The sequence below is a fragment of the Pezoporus flaviventris genome, unplaced genomic scaffold, assembly GCF_033815535.1.
Source record: "Pezoporus flaviventris isolate CSIRO_AGI_PZ_B2104156 unplaced genomic scaffold, CSIRO_AGI_Pfla_v1 ptg000013l, whole genome shotgun sequence".
NCBI lineage: Eukaryota > Metazoa > Chordata > Aves > Psittaciformes > Psittacidae > Pezoporus > Pezoporus flaviventris.
In genome coordinates, this window is record NW_026892561.1 from 26,657,220 (window position 1) to 26,672,386 (window position 15,167).

The 15,167-nt window shown below is 36.6% G+C and overlaps 1 long non-coding RNA gene across 1 annotated transcript in view; it reads right to left on the reverse strand.

The window, feature by feature from the left end:
- Window positions 1-15,167, reverse strand: part of LOC133268807 (uncharacterized) — a 36,616-nt gene that overhangs the window by 15,235 nt on the left and 6,214 nt on the right. The gene's annotated exons all lie outside the window — the stretch shown is intronic.

Genomic DNA, 15,167 nt, shown 5'->3' on the forward strand with positions numbered 1-15,167 from the left:
CCAGCTTTCTTCTAGGCCCCCTTTAGTTACTGAAAGGCTGCTACAAAATGGGAATATTGTATAGCAAAAAGTATTTCCTAGCATTGAAGGAGCTGAAGTGTTTTTTTCTGAGTTACTTGTTTGAATGTGCAAATGGATAATGTCAGAAGACTTAGGAAGTGTCTGGGCAGATTATGGAATAGCAGGGAAGAACTCCATGTGTACTGTGCAAATCTTCCATAATTAATATCGGATTTAAAACAAAGATTTAAAAAAAAAAATCAGCTAATTAAGCTATAGAAGACAGTACAGGAACAAACTTGCTATTATATTTGGTTTGTCCTGAATTTTTTTAATGGATAGATTTCTTGGATCAGCTTTCCAATAGAGAATGTGGGAGCAGATAATCTAGCTTACTGTAAGGTGGATTTCAGACATTCCTGATCAGAAGTATGTGACACATCTGTGACTGCAACAAACAGATTTACTGGTCTAAGATGCTCCAGATAGTCTTACCCTAAGTTTCTATTCTAGCTGTTAGCATCATATACAAATTAGCAGTGGTCAGATAATTTAGACAAGTAGGTACAAGATGACATAGAATGGAGAGGGGCTGATCTGGGATGAGAACATATACTTGTCATTACATTTCAGCTCTCCCATGATAGAAGGAGCCAGCTCTCAGCAGAGGGTGGCAAAATGTCTTTTTACCTAGGTACAGAAGTTTTTAATTTTTTTTTTTTATATTTCTTCAATTATTTCTTCTTTCTCTTTTACATGTTTGCTAACAGTGGCAAGCAAGGGAAGGGCTTTATGAACCAGAGTGTGTAGAGTCCTGCAATCTATCTGCCTGAATGTAACCTTTGGAATTCTAATCATTATAATTTAATACACCAGCAGAATCCATGTCACATCTGAGTCAAACTCTGTCCCTGATTGTGTTGAGCAAAGAAAATCTACTGACTACAAAACAACCGTTTTGCATTTGCCTCAGTATGGCCAAGAGAAAAGCACTCACAGTTCTCTTTAATATCAAATCTGTTTTCAATATTAGTTACATTGGCCCAAACTCTGCTTTTTAAGTACACATTATATACCCGGATTAGCTTTGCTGAAGTAAACATAGTTATTCTACATTCGTACCCATGCAGTTTACCTGAGGATTTTATTTTCCTGTTTCTTAGGGCTTTTATTAGTCAAGATAGCCCTGTAAAAGTACTGAATATGGAGGACAATATAAAATTTGCTATCAAAGTAAACCAATAACAAAGTCATGTAATATAAAAAAGTCATGTAATATAAAAAAGTCATGTCAGTGTGACATACATGAGTGCTGATATAAGAAAGTGAATAAGCATCCGAAGAACAGATGGACAGTCACCTAACATGGGTCAAGGTTACAAACGACTACTATTTCTGTCATATTGTTGGGTCACTGTTATTGGCTCCAACAACACAGTCATATCTTCCCTCTTTTTTGAAATTCAAATGTAAACAAAATGTATTACCAACTACAAAGTTAGCAGTACAAACTAATACAACCTATTAAAGGAGTAGTTACTACTAACTCATGGTAGCTCTTACTATTGCTTCTTGAATTAAAAAAAAATAAAATGGAAAGTTTTGCTTTGAGGAAAACTACCTAGCTGTTCCTTCATCCTCATTGTAACACATAATATAATATTATATGAGGTATGGATATAACATAGTCCTTTATTCTTCCTCCTTGCCTCACAGAAAAATACTGTGTGGCAAATGCCATTTATGTTAAACAACATGTAAGAGAGCAAAAAGGCCTTTCACAGGATGTACCTTTGGATATCATAATTAAAAGAAAAAACATAGTTTTATGATGTAAGAAAAGGAAAGCAATATTTGGTTAACTTAAATAATTGTATCATATTTGTTGCTGCTTTCAAATACTTTGAATGTTTTCATAGATTCCAAATATATTTCTGTTAATAGTGAAAATATGGCAAGTAGAGAAATAGGTGGTTTGCTTCTTCTCATTTAGATCAGAATAACATTGATAAAACATTTATTTACTTTTAGTGCTGTTTTCATAAAGTTCTAGCTTCTCTCAAGGTGATACAGGTGATAAGGCAGGCACATACAGTAGATACAGTATCAGTGGGTGAAATAACATGAGGAATAATTTAAGCAGAAGCTTTTTTCTTTGGTCTTGGGGAGTGGTGAGGGAAACCTAAAACTAAAACATATTCTCATCAGGAAAAAGAAACCCAATAATTTAAAAGCTCGTAAAAAATGAAAACAATTTACTTGTGGCAGTGTTCTTAAGTGCCACAAACTCTTCTGCTTCTGCCGCTACATTCCCTAATGATATTACTGCATATAGCACATCTCATCTAATCTGTTAGTAAAATCCTAAAGTCACTTATGTCAGTCTCTAATGCAAGCCAAATGAGTCTTCCCAGTAATAAGAAGCTTCACAGAATTAGTTTTCGTTTTGCAGAAAATTGCCATTGGGGCTGGCACTTTTATCTAAAAATTTCACTCGTGCATAAGCAAAAAACTCATATATTATTTGGTTACATTCCATCAGTATGAGAAATAACATTGTGAGAATTCTATGCATGCTAATGATATATAGAAATCCACCTGCTTTCAGATAAAATGAGTTTAATTTTCTGTTGCCCACTGCCTGGTTGGCCTTTCATAAATTACTTATGCACAGCTATTATTAAAATAGAGGGAAAGCAAATTAGAAAGTCCTCATATCTCTCCACTGGATTTAACCAAGGCAGGGCTGTGACAGCTAGAGTCAGCGTTTTTGAAAAAATTCTGCTCTCTTGAAAAATTTTGCATCTCTATACAATTCTATGCCACTGTTGTAAACGTTCTGACCTGCCTTCTTACCAAATTAACCTAAATCCTTTCTATTTTTCAACATTAATGGAATCCTCTAGAGTCCTGCTGATATATATTAAAATATATTTATTGGTTAATTTGAATTCCAGCATTTTGTACCTCATTCCCCAGTACTTCTGTTATATCTGAACAGCTTGGAGCTTTAGCATTAGAAACTTACAAATTAAGATAAATACATCTGACAATTATCAGATCAAAACAACTTAACTTTCATTGGAATATATGATTGCGAATTTCCCTTCCTGATGAAAGAGAAAATGAGGACTGTCTGCTTGAAACAGTTAATTGGATTTGAAAGTACTGTGCATTTCAGCAATTGGTGCAGCTTTTGGTTGGTCAATGACTACTTGACCTACTGGTTTTCCAACAGACAATTGGTTTTCATTTCTTGAGGGTCTTTTAAGTCCATAGTTCATGGTGACTTTAAGTTTAATTTTCTGTTAATGATATTATTTTGCTCTTTTAAGATAAAACTTTCTTGTGATGTGCTGAGCAACAGTGGCAATCCCATTACTGTGAGGAAGGACACCTTCTCAAATTGCATTCTTTTACTATTGCTTGCATAGTTATGCTATTTCTAAATGTAAGTTTAACACTTTGGGTTTGTATTTCATGTGCATTTAAACTGATAGCCACTTTGCTCCTTGAAAAAAATTACAAATATAAAGAAAAAACAAAACAAATCAAAAAGCCATTGTGGTCACCTGCCCAGTAAAGCTCCCTTTTAAGTAACTGAGTCCCAATTCTAATCAGCTACTGTTTAATGCCTTCCATTTCAGTAGACTGACTCCTGATTAGAAGTGGTGTGGGTTAGCTTGGGCCAAGGACATGCCCTACAGGTTTCAGGCTCAACCTCTCTATTTTCAAGCCCATTAAATTTGCATCCATACCATATAATGGAGCATTAAGCCAGTACACGCAGCAGGCAATTTTCTAATGCTAACAACAATTTTGTCCATAGCTGACATCCGCAGTGCTTTGCTAAACCCAGCCAATCAGTGCTGGCACTAAGAAGTCTCTCCAGTTCTCATACTAAAGCAGCTTTCCTAACAACTTAAAGCAATTATTTCAGAGGAGTTTTTCACTAAATTTACATAAAATGCATATTTATTTGTTATCTGCCTTGCATTCTCAGAGGGGACTAGAGACATACAGTGCTGGCCAGCTTTCAGGCTGTTATTTCATATGTGTGCTGCAAATCTAAAAGCTACCTGCCACCAAAGGGGGCCATCCTGCTCTTACTCTACTGCCATTGCACCAGCTCCCACAGTGAGGCAGTTCACGGAAGTAAACTAGAAAAAAAACATCCACTTTTTTTGTAAGGTTAGTTTTCTGGTAGTTGAGGTTCCTTAAATGGTTTATCAGGAGGCTGAATAAATGCCAGAGTGGGGTAACAGAAGCAGAGAGAGCATACAGCCATCAATGAGAAGGGGGAGCAGGCAGCTATTAGACTGACCTCGGTATGATATGAAACCAGCTTCCCTAGCTCTCCTCATCAAATTTAAATTCCACTGAAGAACAAATGGTTTCTTAATGAGGTATTTCAAATGTCCATCCATGAAAGAAAGCTCTGCATAGATAGGAGAATGAAAAATTATTATCACTAGGTCTAAAACTAGACATTGCAAAGAAACTGCAGATCTCTGAAAATCTGCTGGAACCAAAGCTAGAAGTCTGAGTTCTTTATATATTTCAGTGAAGAAAAAGAGAATTGGTTGAATAGTTTATGTAAATTTGGTTTCTGTGTCTTAATTTCATGACACTGAGTAGGAGGTGCTCAGCAAGAGGTTGCTGGTCTCTCCTAAGGAACAAGGGGTAGGACAAGAGGAAATGGCCTCAAGCAGCGCCATGGGAGGTTTAGACTCCATGTTAGGAACATTTCCTTCCCCCAAAGGGTGGTCAGGCACTGGAACAGGTTGCTCAGGGAAGTGGTGGAGTCACCATCCCTGGAAGTGTTCCCAAATCGTGCAGATGAGGCCCTTAGTGACAAGGTTTAGTGGTGGCTTTGGCAGTGCTAGGGAACTGTTGGACTTGATCTTGAAGGTCTTTTCCAACCTGGTTGATTCCATGACTCCATTGGGTTCTGTCTGTGGCAAGTGGCACAGAGTAGTGACGTGGCTTTGGTAGTTTTCTGGACTTGGCCAGCTTGCTCTCTGGTTATGTAATCACCCAGGCCAGCACTCAAGATCTAAAAGAGTTTTAAGCCACTTCTATGCATGGACATCAGAAATACTGTCTGTGGAGAATGAGAATGGGTCTACCTTTGTGGGCAGAGAAAAAAGAAATTTAACCATTTCAGTTTTACTCATATCAGTAACTTTTGCCTCATTCAGGGTAATCATGTGAGAAAAGCCAACTCAGTTGCAAAAGTGCAACTAAGAACAATTTCTGGTCACTGGACTCATGTGTTTATCATCCGTAAAGTAATTCAGAAGTCTTTAGTACTTCCTTATGCTCAGTAGTCATTGCTAATGCAGAGACTGGTCCTATTCAGTAATTCACATTACCAAATATGTAGCTCTATATAACTGCGATAAGTCAGACATACTTTGCGCAAGTTTTGTTATCAATATTAAAAAAAAATTTACTTGGATAGTAATTGCAATGAAAATGCAAACCATTGCACATGGTTTTCACTCAATTCCTGGCAAAGTGTTTTTTAAACTGACTGAAGTCCTAATATGGAATATCCTCATTTCCTTTCCCTATTAGTTTTAGAACATAAACATTTTCTCTCATTTCTTTCAGTTCTGTTACCTAATAAAGAGGATAGGTGCCTAACTGATTAAACACAGATTAGACAGTTTTTAGCAATATTAAAAACATTTAAAAACTCATTACTCAGCTTCTCTAAAATCAGTCATTGTTTTAGCTATATGTATCATTCATAGCTACAACTACTGTTAAATTTTTCCCTGGTTTTGTGACTTTTAGACCATACTTCCTTTGTAGTCTCCAAAGTTAAAACTCTGAGTCCATTTCCCTCCACCCTCAGTAAAAATTTAAATTATCATAAATTCATGTGAATCCAGGAATATTCTTCAATGGAAAATATAAGTTGCAAAATTTGTGATTAAATTGGAAAAAGTAGTAGGTAGGATGTAACACAGAGTTTCACACACAAAATTGCATGTTTGTATGCTTGAATAAATTGAAATGCAATGTACTAAAAATACAGAACGCTGCTATCCACAATATCTGATTATTCCTTGCAGTTTCCTATCCCTCCTGGCAATTCAGTATCTGTAAATCTCACCATATGTTTTCAAGTATCTCTTACCCTAAACAATCAAGGCCTAAACAGTTCATCTTCAGGTCTTAATGGTACACACATAACACAAAGGCTTTAGACACAGTGATACAAATTACCTGTGATGAAGTATTGTAATTTATGACTTATGGGTGCACATAGGCATTCTGGACAGGACCCCATTATGAAAGATGTTAGACAAATGTAGAAAATAAAAGGTCATTCTTCCTGTCAAAAGTCTGCAATTGAAATAATACAAGTTATAGATGTATCTGTGAACATAACACAATATGCTACATAAACAGACTGTGAGAAATCCATAGACTAAAATACATTCCCCTAAACAAATGACAGATGATTTTGAACATTAATGAGCAATTGCATTAAAAAGAATATAAAACCTCTGCCTCCAAATTGCTCTTGAACACAACAATTAAAGTATTCACTTTATATAACTTACCTGGATGCAGCAGACAACACTAAGTGAAAGCCTGCCATGAATTAAAATAGGTTCTGAACATACGAAACACCAAAACCTATGACTTCTATACCCTTTCAAGTTCAGAATGTCCTGTGCACTAGTAAAGGACATCCTGTACTATAAGGCTGCTGGAATGCTATAATTAAAGGTCTGTCAGAGTTTCCATTAAATCCCTGATTTTCAGGGTTTAATTAATAATAACAGTGAAAATTAATGTGAGTAGAATTAAACCCACTGTCATAGCTTTACTGCATATTAACTCCTGATTTTAAGTCTCTAAAACATGTAGCCAGCTTCCTCTCTTCAGGCAAAACTCCTGTCACAGGGGAAACCTCTTTCAATATAAAATTCATTATAGGAGAAAGTGGATATTTGTTTCCTATAAGAACACAGAAAATGTGATCAGGCTCTGAAACACCTATAGCATTTACATGATAAGATAAATGAATGTTTCAGAAAGTCAAGAAATACTGGAATGCATAAAGTTTTGGGAGAAATGTATTAAGCACACGTGTGTTAAGTTAACACACTTATGTTAACACAAATGTGTTAAGTTCAAACTCATACACCATAAACCCAATGAACATCCATGACTCCTCAGTAAATTCTTTCCCATCAATCAACTCAATGTATGTTTATTCGTTTATCTTTGAAATATTAGTATTTTTAATTACTTCTATTTTTTTCTAAGAAAGAACTAAAAGGTTGGCCCCATAATGGAAGATGGGGAACATATGGAAGTATTGGGCATTCCCTGGAAACATGCGAGCAAATCGGATGTTCTGTAACTGAAACAAAGGCTACTGGCATTTTAGATTTGGGTGCAAATAATTTGGAACACAGAACACTCCCTGAAAATAAGCACCGGTATCTCACCATACAACCCAAGTAAATTTAATCTTTCATATAAAGGGATCAAATAAAACTAACTCTGTGTGGAAGTCTAGAGAGGGACCTGGCAGAATACTAGGGGATATTCAGTTCTCTTCAAAGTAAATAGTATTACAGCTGAAAATGTGAAAGCATGAAATTTTCTCAACACTGCTGTGAGAAACAGACCCAGAAATACCAGACATATGCAAAATACTACAGTAAAGGGTGGAGACAGTACATTCAGAAATTGTGAAAAATGTTAAGAATACTTCGTTTCATAAAAGCAGGTATTATAAAATACACACAAGAAGTCCAGATTCCAAACTAATAGGTGTCATTATTTTCTCTTACATTAAAAACCTATCACACACTTACAGGTTAATAGAAAAAAAAGGGTTCAATACTATTTGCTGTTAGGACTGCTAAGTAGGTCAAGTGAGTTCACAAGTGAACACCTTCATATTATACAGAAAAGTGGGTATTTATATGGTTAAAGAAACCTATGCTGTCATACTACTAATTAAAAATTCACATTGTCATGTATAATAATATAAATAATAAGATGAAAGCAAATCAAAGATATTATAATCTGTTTTCAGTAAAGCTGGATACATTTGCACAACATCTCAAAAAGTGCTCTAGAAAGGAGGCAATCAAAAAACGCATGCTGCTTCTATTGTGATCTTTCATCAGTACTGTCTTGATACTTAAATGTGGGGATCCACTCAGTAAAAGACAGAGTGTTTGATCTGGAGACCTTAAAAACTAAACAGATAATGTGGACAAGATGTTGGAAATTAAAGAATTATCATAGCTTTATCAATCTAGAATTGAAGCTATAGTTCCAGAGCAACCTAAACCAGAAATGTGACTGCCAGGCCCTGCCTCTGTCCTCCCCACTCTATGGGCTTCCTAGGCTACTTGCTGAGCTGCTCTAGTCGACTATTCCAGCAAAATACTGTCCCTTCACAACTGAGCATTCTTTTGCAAGGCTAAGGTACTAACATAGATCAGTAAAGGAACTGACAAATACCCATGGCAACAAGTGACACAGATGTGTGGCCAGGTTGGGAAGGATGAAGGAGAAGGACTCCTGCTTCAGGACAAGTCAAACATAGGGATAAAGTCATTCATCCAAATTGACTTAGAAATTCTATGGCATGCATCATGTAATTTTTCTATAATGAGAATAAGTAGCTATAAACAGATCCTGAATAAATTTAGGATAGACATTTCAGAGACTTTTTAATCCCTAGAGCACCAAAAGTTTGCACAGCCATCCTGTGAGGTTAATAAGAGCAAAAATCATAAGGAGATTTTAGATGGAGCTTTGCATTATATGAGATGGTTGACAGAGATGATAAAGGGTTACAACTTGAAAACTCAAAAGTGTCCTTTCGATTCTATGCATTTTGAAATGGCTCAACTAATTCATAAGTAAGAGAAGCTGAAAAAAAGCTCCTTTAAGTACACTGTATTGGAGGAAGTTAAATCAAATGAATGCCAACACTAAAATCAGGAAAAATATATGAATCTAATTCTGCAACCCTTAGGAGCCCAGAGTAGTACTCTTTATGATTTACTAACGTCAATATAAACCGGTATACAAAAAACAGCCTCTTGATAGAGAAAAACAACCAGCAAAAAAGAGTAATCTGTACTATTAATCTGGAGTATGTCTTGCTCTGCTTCCATACTCTCTCAGAGTTTAAAGAATTAAAAGACCAAACCAAAACTGCATGGGGACATAGTCTGCTGAAATCCATGTCACAGTAAACAAGGAATCTGTCAAACAAAACTGACAAAGCCATAACCGTCTGTGTATATCTACTGCTGAGCTATGAGCTCTTGTGTTCGATTTAAGCTAAGCATCACACCATCCACTTTCTCCTCTCTCATCTTCTCCAATGCTGAAGTCACATGACAAACATCTGGTGATCAAAGCAAAATCATGAACTGAGTAATTTCTATTTGGACGTTACTTTTTGGCTCTACTTATTCCTGCAGCTGGAGCATTTCCTTCCAGCAGCTCTATGCTGTTTTGTGAGCAATGCTGGCAAAGTGCCACAAATTTATGAGAAACTTTGAGGGGGCTTAGTGTTAAAGACTTTTACTTTCAAATCAGTACAGCTTGAATCAATAACACTGCTACTAATGTAAACAGGCATAATAGAAATTTTACAAAGCAAAACCATTTATATGTAACATCAAAACCAGCACAAGGTCCCTGCTCCATAAGAGTGCAAATCACAATTAAAATAAGGCTAGAGAGAAAAACAAGATTACTTGTGATGATTTGCTGCAAAGTTCACTATACTATTTTCTTGGTAATGAATTTTAGTCATATTGTCATGTACTTCAGACTTCATCAACAGTGCTACACTGCAAAAAATATATGATTTTAGCACACAGGGACAAGGGTGAAAAAGGAAAAAGAAAAGCACATATTATTACTTGATTTTATGCAAGTAGTAAATCATAAAATTATTATTTTACTATAAATTGAATTTATGTTTCTAATGCATACTAAATATGGAATCACAAGTCCTTCACTGGATTTCAAGTTCCTAACTTTCATAGTTTTAGATTCAATACAGTAGGCTTTTTGTTTTATTTCACTTCCATAACAGAGGACAAAATAGAGTATGTCTATTTCTTCTTTTTTTTAATAAAGACCAAGAAGAGATAAGACTTTTTAAAATAAAGTTTGAGAAAACGTCTTGCTCTGTCCAACCACAAATTCCAAAAAACAAAAAGAAAGGGAAAAAGATGGAGGGTGCTGCTGGAAGAATGAACATGTCTTCAGGTACATGGAATAGTGGCTAATTCTGTGGTAAGATTTTGCTTCCATCAGAAATAATAAATGGGAAAAGATTACTAAATACATTTCCGCTCTGAAGGGCAGAAAGCAGTTTCGGGTGTGTCACATTGTAACAATCTGCATTTTTTGGGCTTGCCATTATTTACAGTATCTTAATTACATTAGTCAAAAAAAAACACAAAAGACCCAAAAAAAACCCCCACCTTCTGTTCCCTCTCAAGTCACTTCAATGTGCTCTCAAGACCAGATGTACTATTCATATAAGCATGGCTTTAGGCATACCCAGAGAAAGCCCAATGATAAAGGGTATGCAGTGCCTTAGTATGCTGGAAGACACTCCAAACATGACCTGCACACGTTGTCTGTTGGCACTTCATATGCCATGAATGGGAGGTAAAAAGCTCAGAAAGCACATCATGCTCCCTGGCTGCTCTGCATGTGCTTTTTAAGAGCTGTACACACTAACAGCAACTGGTTGAATAGGTACAAGCAATTTTCTCTTGGCTTTGGCACATGTATAAAACTATGGCCCCAATTAAAGAATTTATTGATCAGGCCAGGTTACAGAAGCTGTAGCACACAATAGCCACGTTTTGTGGCTCAAAATGCCATGTGATGTAACAATTACAGTATTACACAGTTCTCAGTCCCTTTCCTTTCCTCTTACATTTAGACTCTAGCTGCTTCTGCTCATACAGTTGCTCTTCTCAAGTCCATGGCTATGCTTTTGAAATAGCAGGAGTAACTGGACATGGAGGAAGAGAACAGCTACTTTTGCCACAGGTCTTGCAAAGAACTTGCTCGGAATTCTTCAAGAAAACTGTTTCTAAGAATTAAAACTTTTCACACGAGTTTACCAATTTTAGTGAAACTTTCAGAGGGAAAAGTATCTCAAGTCAAAGACAGGATTTCTGACCAAGGTCAGAAAAAGAGGCCTGGCCAGCATTCTGGGATATACATACTAGCCTGGAATGTCAAAGAAAACATTCAGTGAACCTGAGGCAGTGTTTGTAAAGTTGCAAATGCAACATTGTACTTACTCAAATACCTATATTTTCTAGATTGTTACCAGTACGGAAGCTGCTTGGGTGCATAAGACTCCTGGATGTTGACTCAAGTTACGACCTTTACAACATGAATGCTGTCACAGCATTCATAAAGAGCCATCTTTCCTGTGCAGGTCGGAAGTACAGAGCTGGATGAAAGCCCAGTATGCCTATAAACCTCAGTCTTAGGGAACATGTAAATAGGAGCTTATCATGAGCATAGAGAAGCAACAACTGGAACATTGCCTAAGGACTGTGGAAATTGCTCTCACAATATCTATTTGATAATGAAGTTACACCAATGACTTCAGTGAAATTATCCTTATTTTACACAGGGGTCAGAGAAAAGTGAAGAAGCCTAAACTGTAAAAACCTACCTTGTACATCTTATCACGCAAATTAAATTAAAAACCCCCATGGAAATAGTCCAAAGAACTTTCTCTGCATGTGGCTGTAAGTCACTTAAATCACTCACTCAGACGGGATAATGGCCATTATTTTTCACTTGGCCAGTTCATATTGTGACACCAGGAGAAAGACAGTCTGTCAAGTTTTTGTCTGCAGTGTCTAATTTTTCACCACACTGCTCCTGCCCTCCCTCCATTGTGTCAGGAGTGCATTAGGTGTTGGAAGGGCAAGGAGAGACTCAACCAGTGGATGGAGAGGCTGTAGTAGGGGAACTGAATAGTAGGCAGCCTGTGGAGTCTGAGAGGCTGTGCTGTTTCTCTTTATGGCTGATACGTATCTATGTCCCCATACCGTATTACATGGAAGGGATTAGAAAAAGGATTTCTGATGTTTCAGCTGACATGTCAGGAGAGATCATTTCATGCAACTATGTTGCAACCTAAATTCAAATATTCTGCCTTTTAAAGGGATTGTATATAGTTTCATCTGTACTCTTCGGCTCAGAACCGTATTCTGCAGTGACTGATACTGCAATGAAATGCACTTCAAAGGGCCTGATTCATAGGTAATGTTTTGTATCTGTAGGTGCACTTTACTCACTTCCCAGTGACATAAATCACTACATGAAATAGGAATAAGTGTTAAAATAGCTCCGAAATCTACGTGTATTGCAGTTTGTAAGTTTGGAAGTTCCTTTGCAAATAAAAGAATCAGTGTGGTGAGGGGTTTTTTTTGGTTTTTGGTTGGTTGCTTGGTTTGCTTTGTTTTTTAACCAATGCCAAGAAAATAAATAAAGTAACAGAAAAATAACGGGAAGTGCAAGGTATCAAAGCCACAGACTACAAATATAAATAATACTGCTGCACATAAATCTTAAACAGCTTACTGCAACTACTAGTGTAACTTTACAGTATTTACAAGTTTAATCTTTTAAAAGAAAATTACAGGATCATAATATCAAACAAGATTATGCTATGTCCTATACAGTATTTCACTATACATACAGCAGTAACAGGACAGCCAATATGCACTTGAGCAATATCAAGTAACTATTGCATGAAGATGGTAACACTGCATGCCAAATATTAAGCACAGCCACAAATCTTATGACCATCTGAATTCCCCTCAAAAAACTCCTGACAGCCTCATTGTATGTCTAATGGGAAATGTATAATTTTTCCCGCCTTCATATACATATGCACTGAGTATACCAAGTATAATATATGGATATAAGATTTTCAAACTCTTGGCTGCTGAGGCAGTCGAAAATCCAGAAACACTAAATGCAGAAAATAACCTTGGATCCTGCCTTTGTGACAGAATAAAGGCACTTTTGCTAGGTTATTTGCATTTCTAGCACCCTTGCAATGGCCTTTTCCATGTTGAATTCATGCAGTGCACAGACTCCACCAGATATTTAGCATAGCTCTGTTGATTCGGATGAGCCTTGTGCTACAGTATTTTTTGCTAAGGGTCTGGTTCCTTGTTTTTAAAGCTTGTCCAGCATGAGAGACAAATCTCCCAGTGAAAGCAAGCAATATCACCATAAGAATCCAGTTAGCTGCTTAGACCAGTAGACACCCTTCTTCTGGAGCACTGAATAGTGATAAAAATATTATATTAATTAAAAAGTTTTGCTTGCCCAAAGTGCTAGGCAGTAAAGAAAACCAAGCTTCTTCTCCCTTCCAAAAGTCTAAAACCCTTTGATTTATGCCATTATTTTATAACATGGCCATGTAATGACCTTGTTCAACAGAACAAATACATTGAAGAGAAGCCCAGTTTGGGCCTGCAATTACATACCTGCTTACACATTAGAATGTTTTTGTCAGAAACATAAGCTCCATCCCATTATGTTGCAGCTTCCAGCTTCACTAACCCACAAATAGATACTGTTTGCAGTAAAGGGACCATGCACATGTTTATATGACATACAACAAAAGACCTTGGTTCTCTAGAGGACATTCCTGTCACTTTCCCTTCTGTGGCTCCCCAAGCAAAAGCTGTTGCCTTGACAACTCTGTGGCATTCTCTGGCTCCATATATGCTGGTAGGAGGAAGGCCAATTTCCTTCCACAGGAAAGAACTGCTAAGAAATAAACAATTAAAAACTGTTATGATTCCCTCAGCACTGCCAAAATGGGAAAGAAAATGAAGGATCTTATTACAGACACAGGATTTTGTAAGCCAGAAGCAGAAGAATTCAAGCACTGAGGATTCATAGCACAAGTGGGATACGGAAGAAATTGCAGTTACTTGAGACCAGCAAAACACTGGGAATGGCAATGGCTAAGGTCAGGCTAAGGTTCTTCTCTTTGATCAGCTTCCTATAATTGTAAGGCCACTCGCCTTTCATGGCATTGCCCTTGCTTTACCATTATAAGCTTTATAAAGAAAGTGATAAATAACAATAAAATTATAAAAACAATATTAAAAATTAAAAAGGATCATTTTCTCATTTCTACTAACCTTTCATATAGCATCTCATAATAGTAAGTAATTTAAGACTAAATTTCTTTATCTCAAATTTTTGTTTCTTTTTTGAGTGCTACTCTTTGAGTGTATTTATGAAGGAAAAAAGAGAAAACTGATGGTCAGTAAAGAGATCACTGTCACTGCACTCCACTAGAAAGAAAAATAGAGATATTGTTTATATGTAACACAGAGAAAACTACAAGCATGCTGCCTTGAAGCTTTCATCTTTTCTGTATCCTTTAACCAACCTGGGGACTATCCAGCTGTGAAGTATTCAGCTCTGTACCAAAATTTTCACCACATTCATTAGGAAAATAATATTCATTGAAAGTCAAAGCTTGTACATAGAAAGACAGATATGCTCTTGTAATCTTTAATTTCTTCATTACCTTAAGAAAGTACATTGGCTTTTGGCATTTCTGTCTTATCAAACCTTCTCCTCCTTTAAAGACTAGTGAAAGCTCAAGCTGTCTGTATCGGCAGTAGATATCTAATGATAACAGGTGATGCAGAATCAGAATCATAGAATAGTTAGGGTTGGAAAGGACCTTAAGATCATCAAGTTCCAACCCCCCTGCCATGGGCAGGGACACCTCCCACTAAATCATGCCACCCAAAGCTCTGTCCAACCTGGCCTTGAACACCACCAGGGATGGAGCAAGGATGTGTCCTTTATCAAAATAAAATTCTTTTGGAAAGTATTCATTAGTAATTAGAGTTGGATTTTCAGAGTCAATAAAAGCTAAAATACAGGAGAAGCTACTCACAATTTCATGATGCTCATAGAATCTGTAATAAAAAGCAATGGACTATGTATTCCAAAGAGACTACAGTATATCAATAGACATGTCTGCAAAAACACCTAACACCGCTGAAGCGCTAGCATGTATTTTGTTTACTGTATTTTATTCAAGGAAAGGATAAACAAAAGCTAGTGTAGTGACA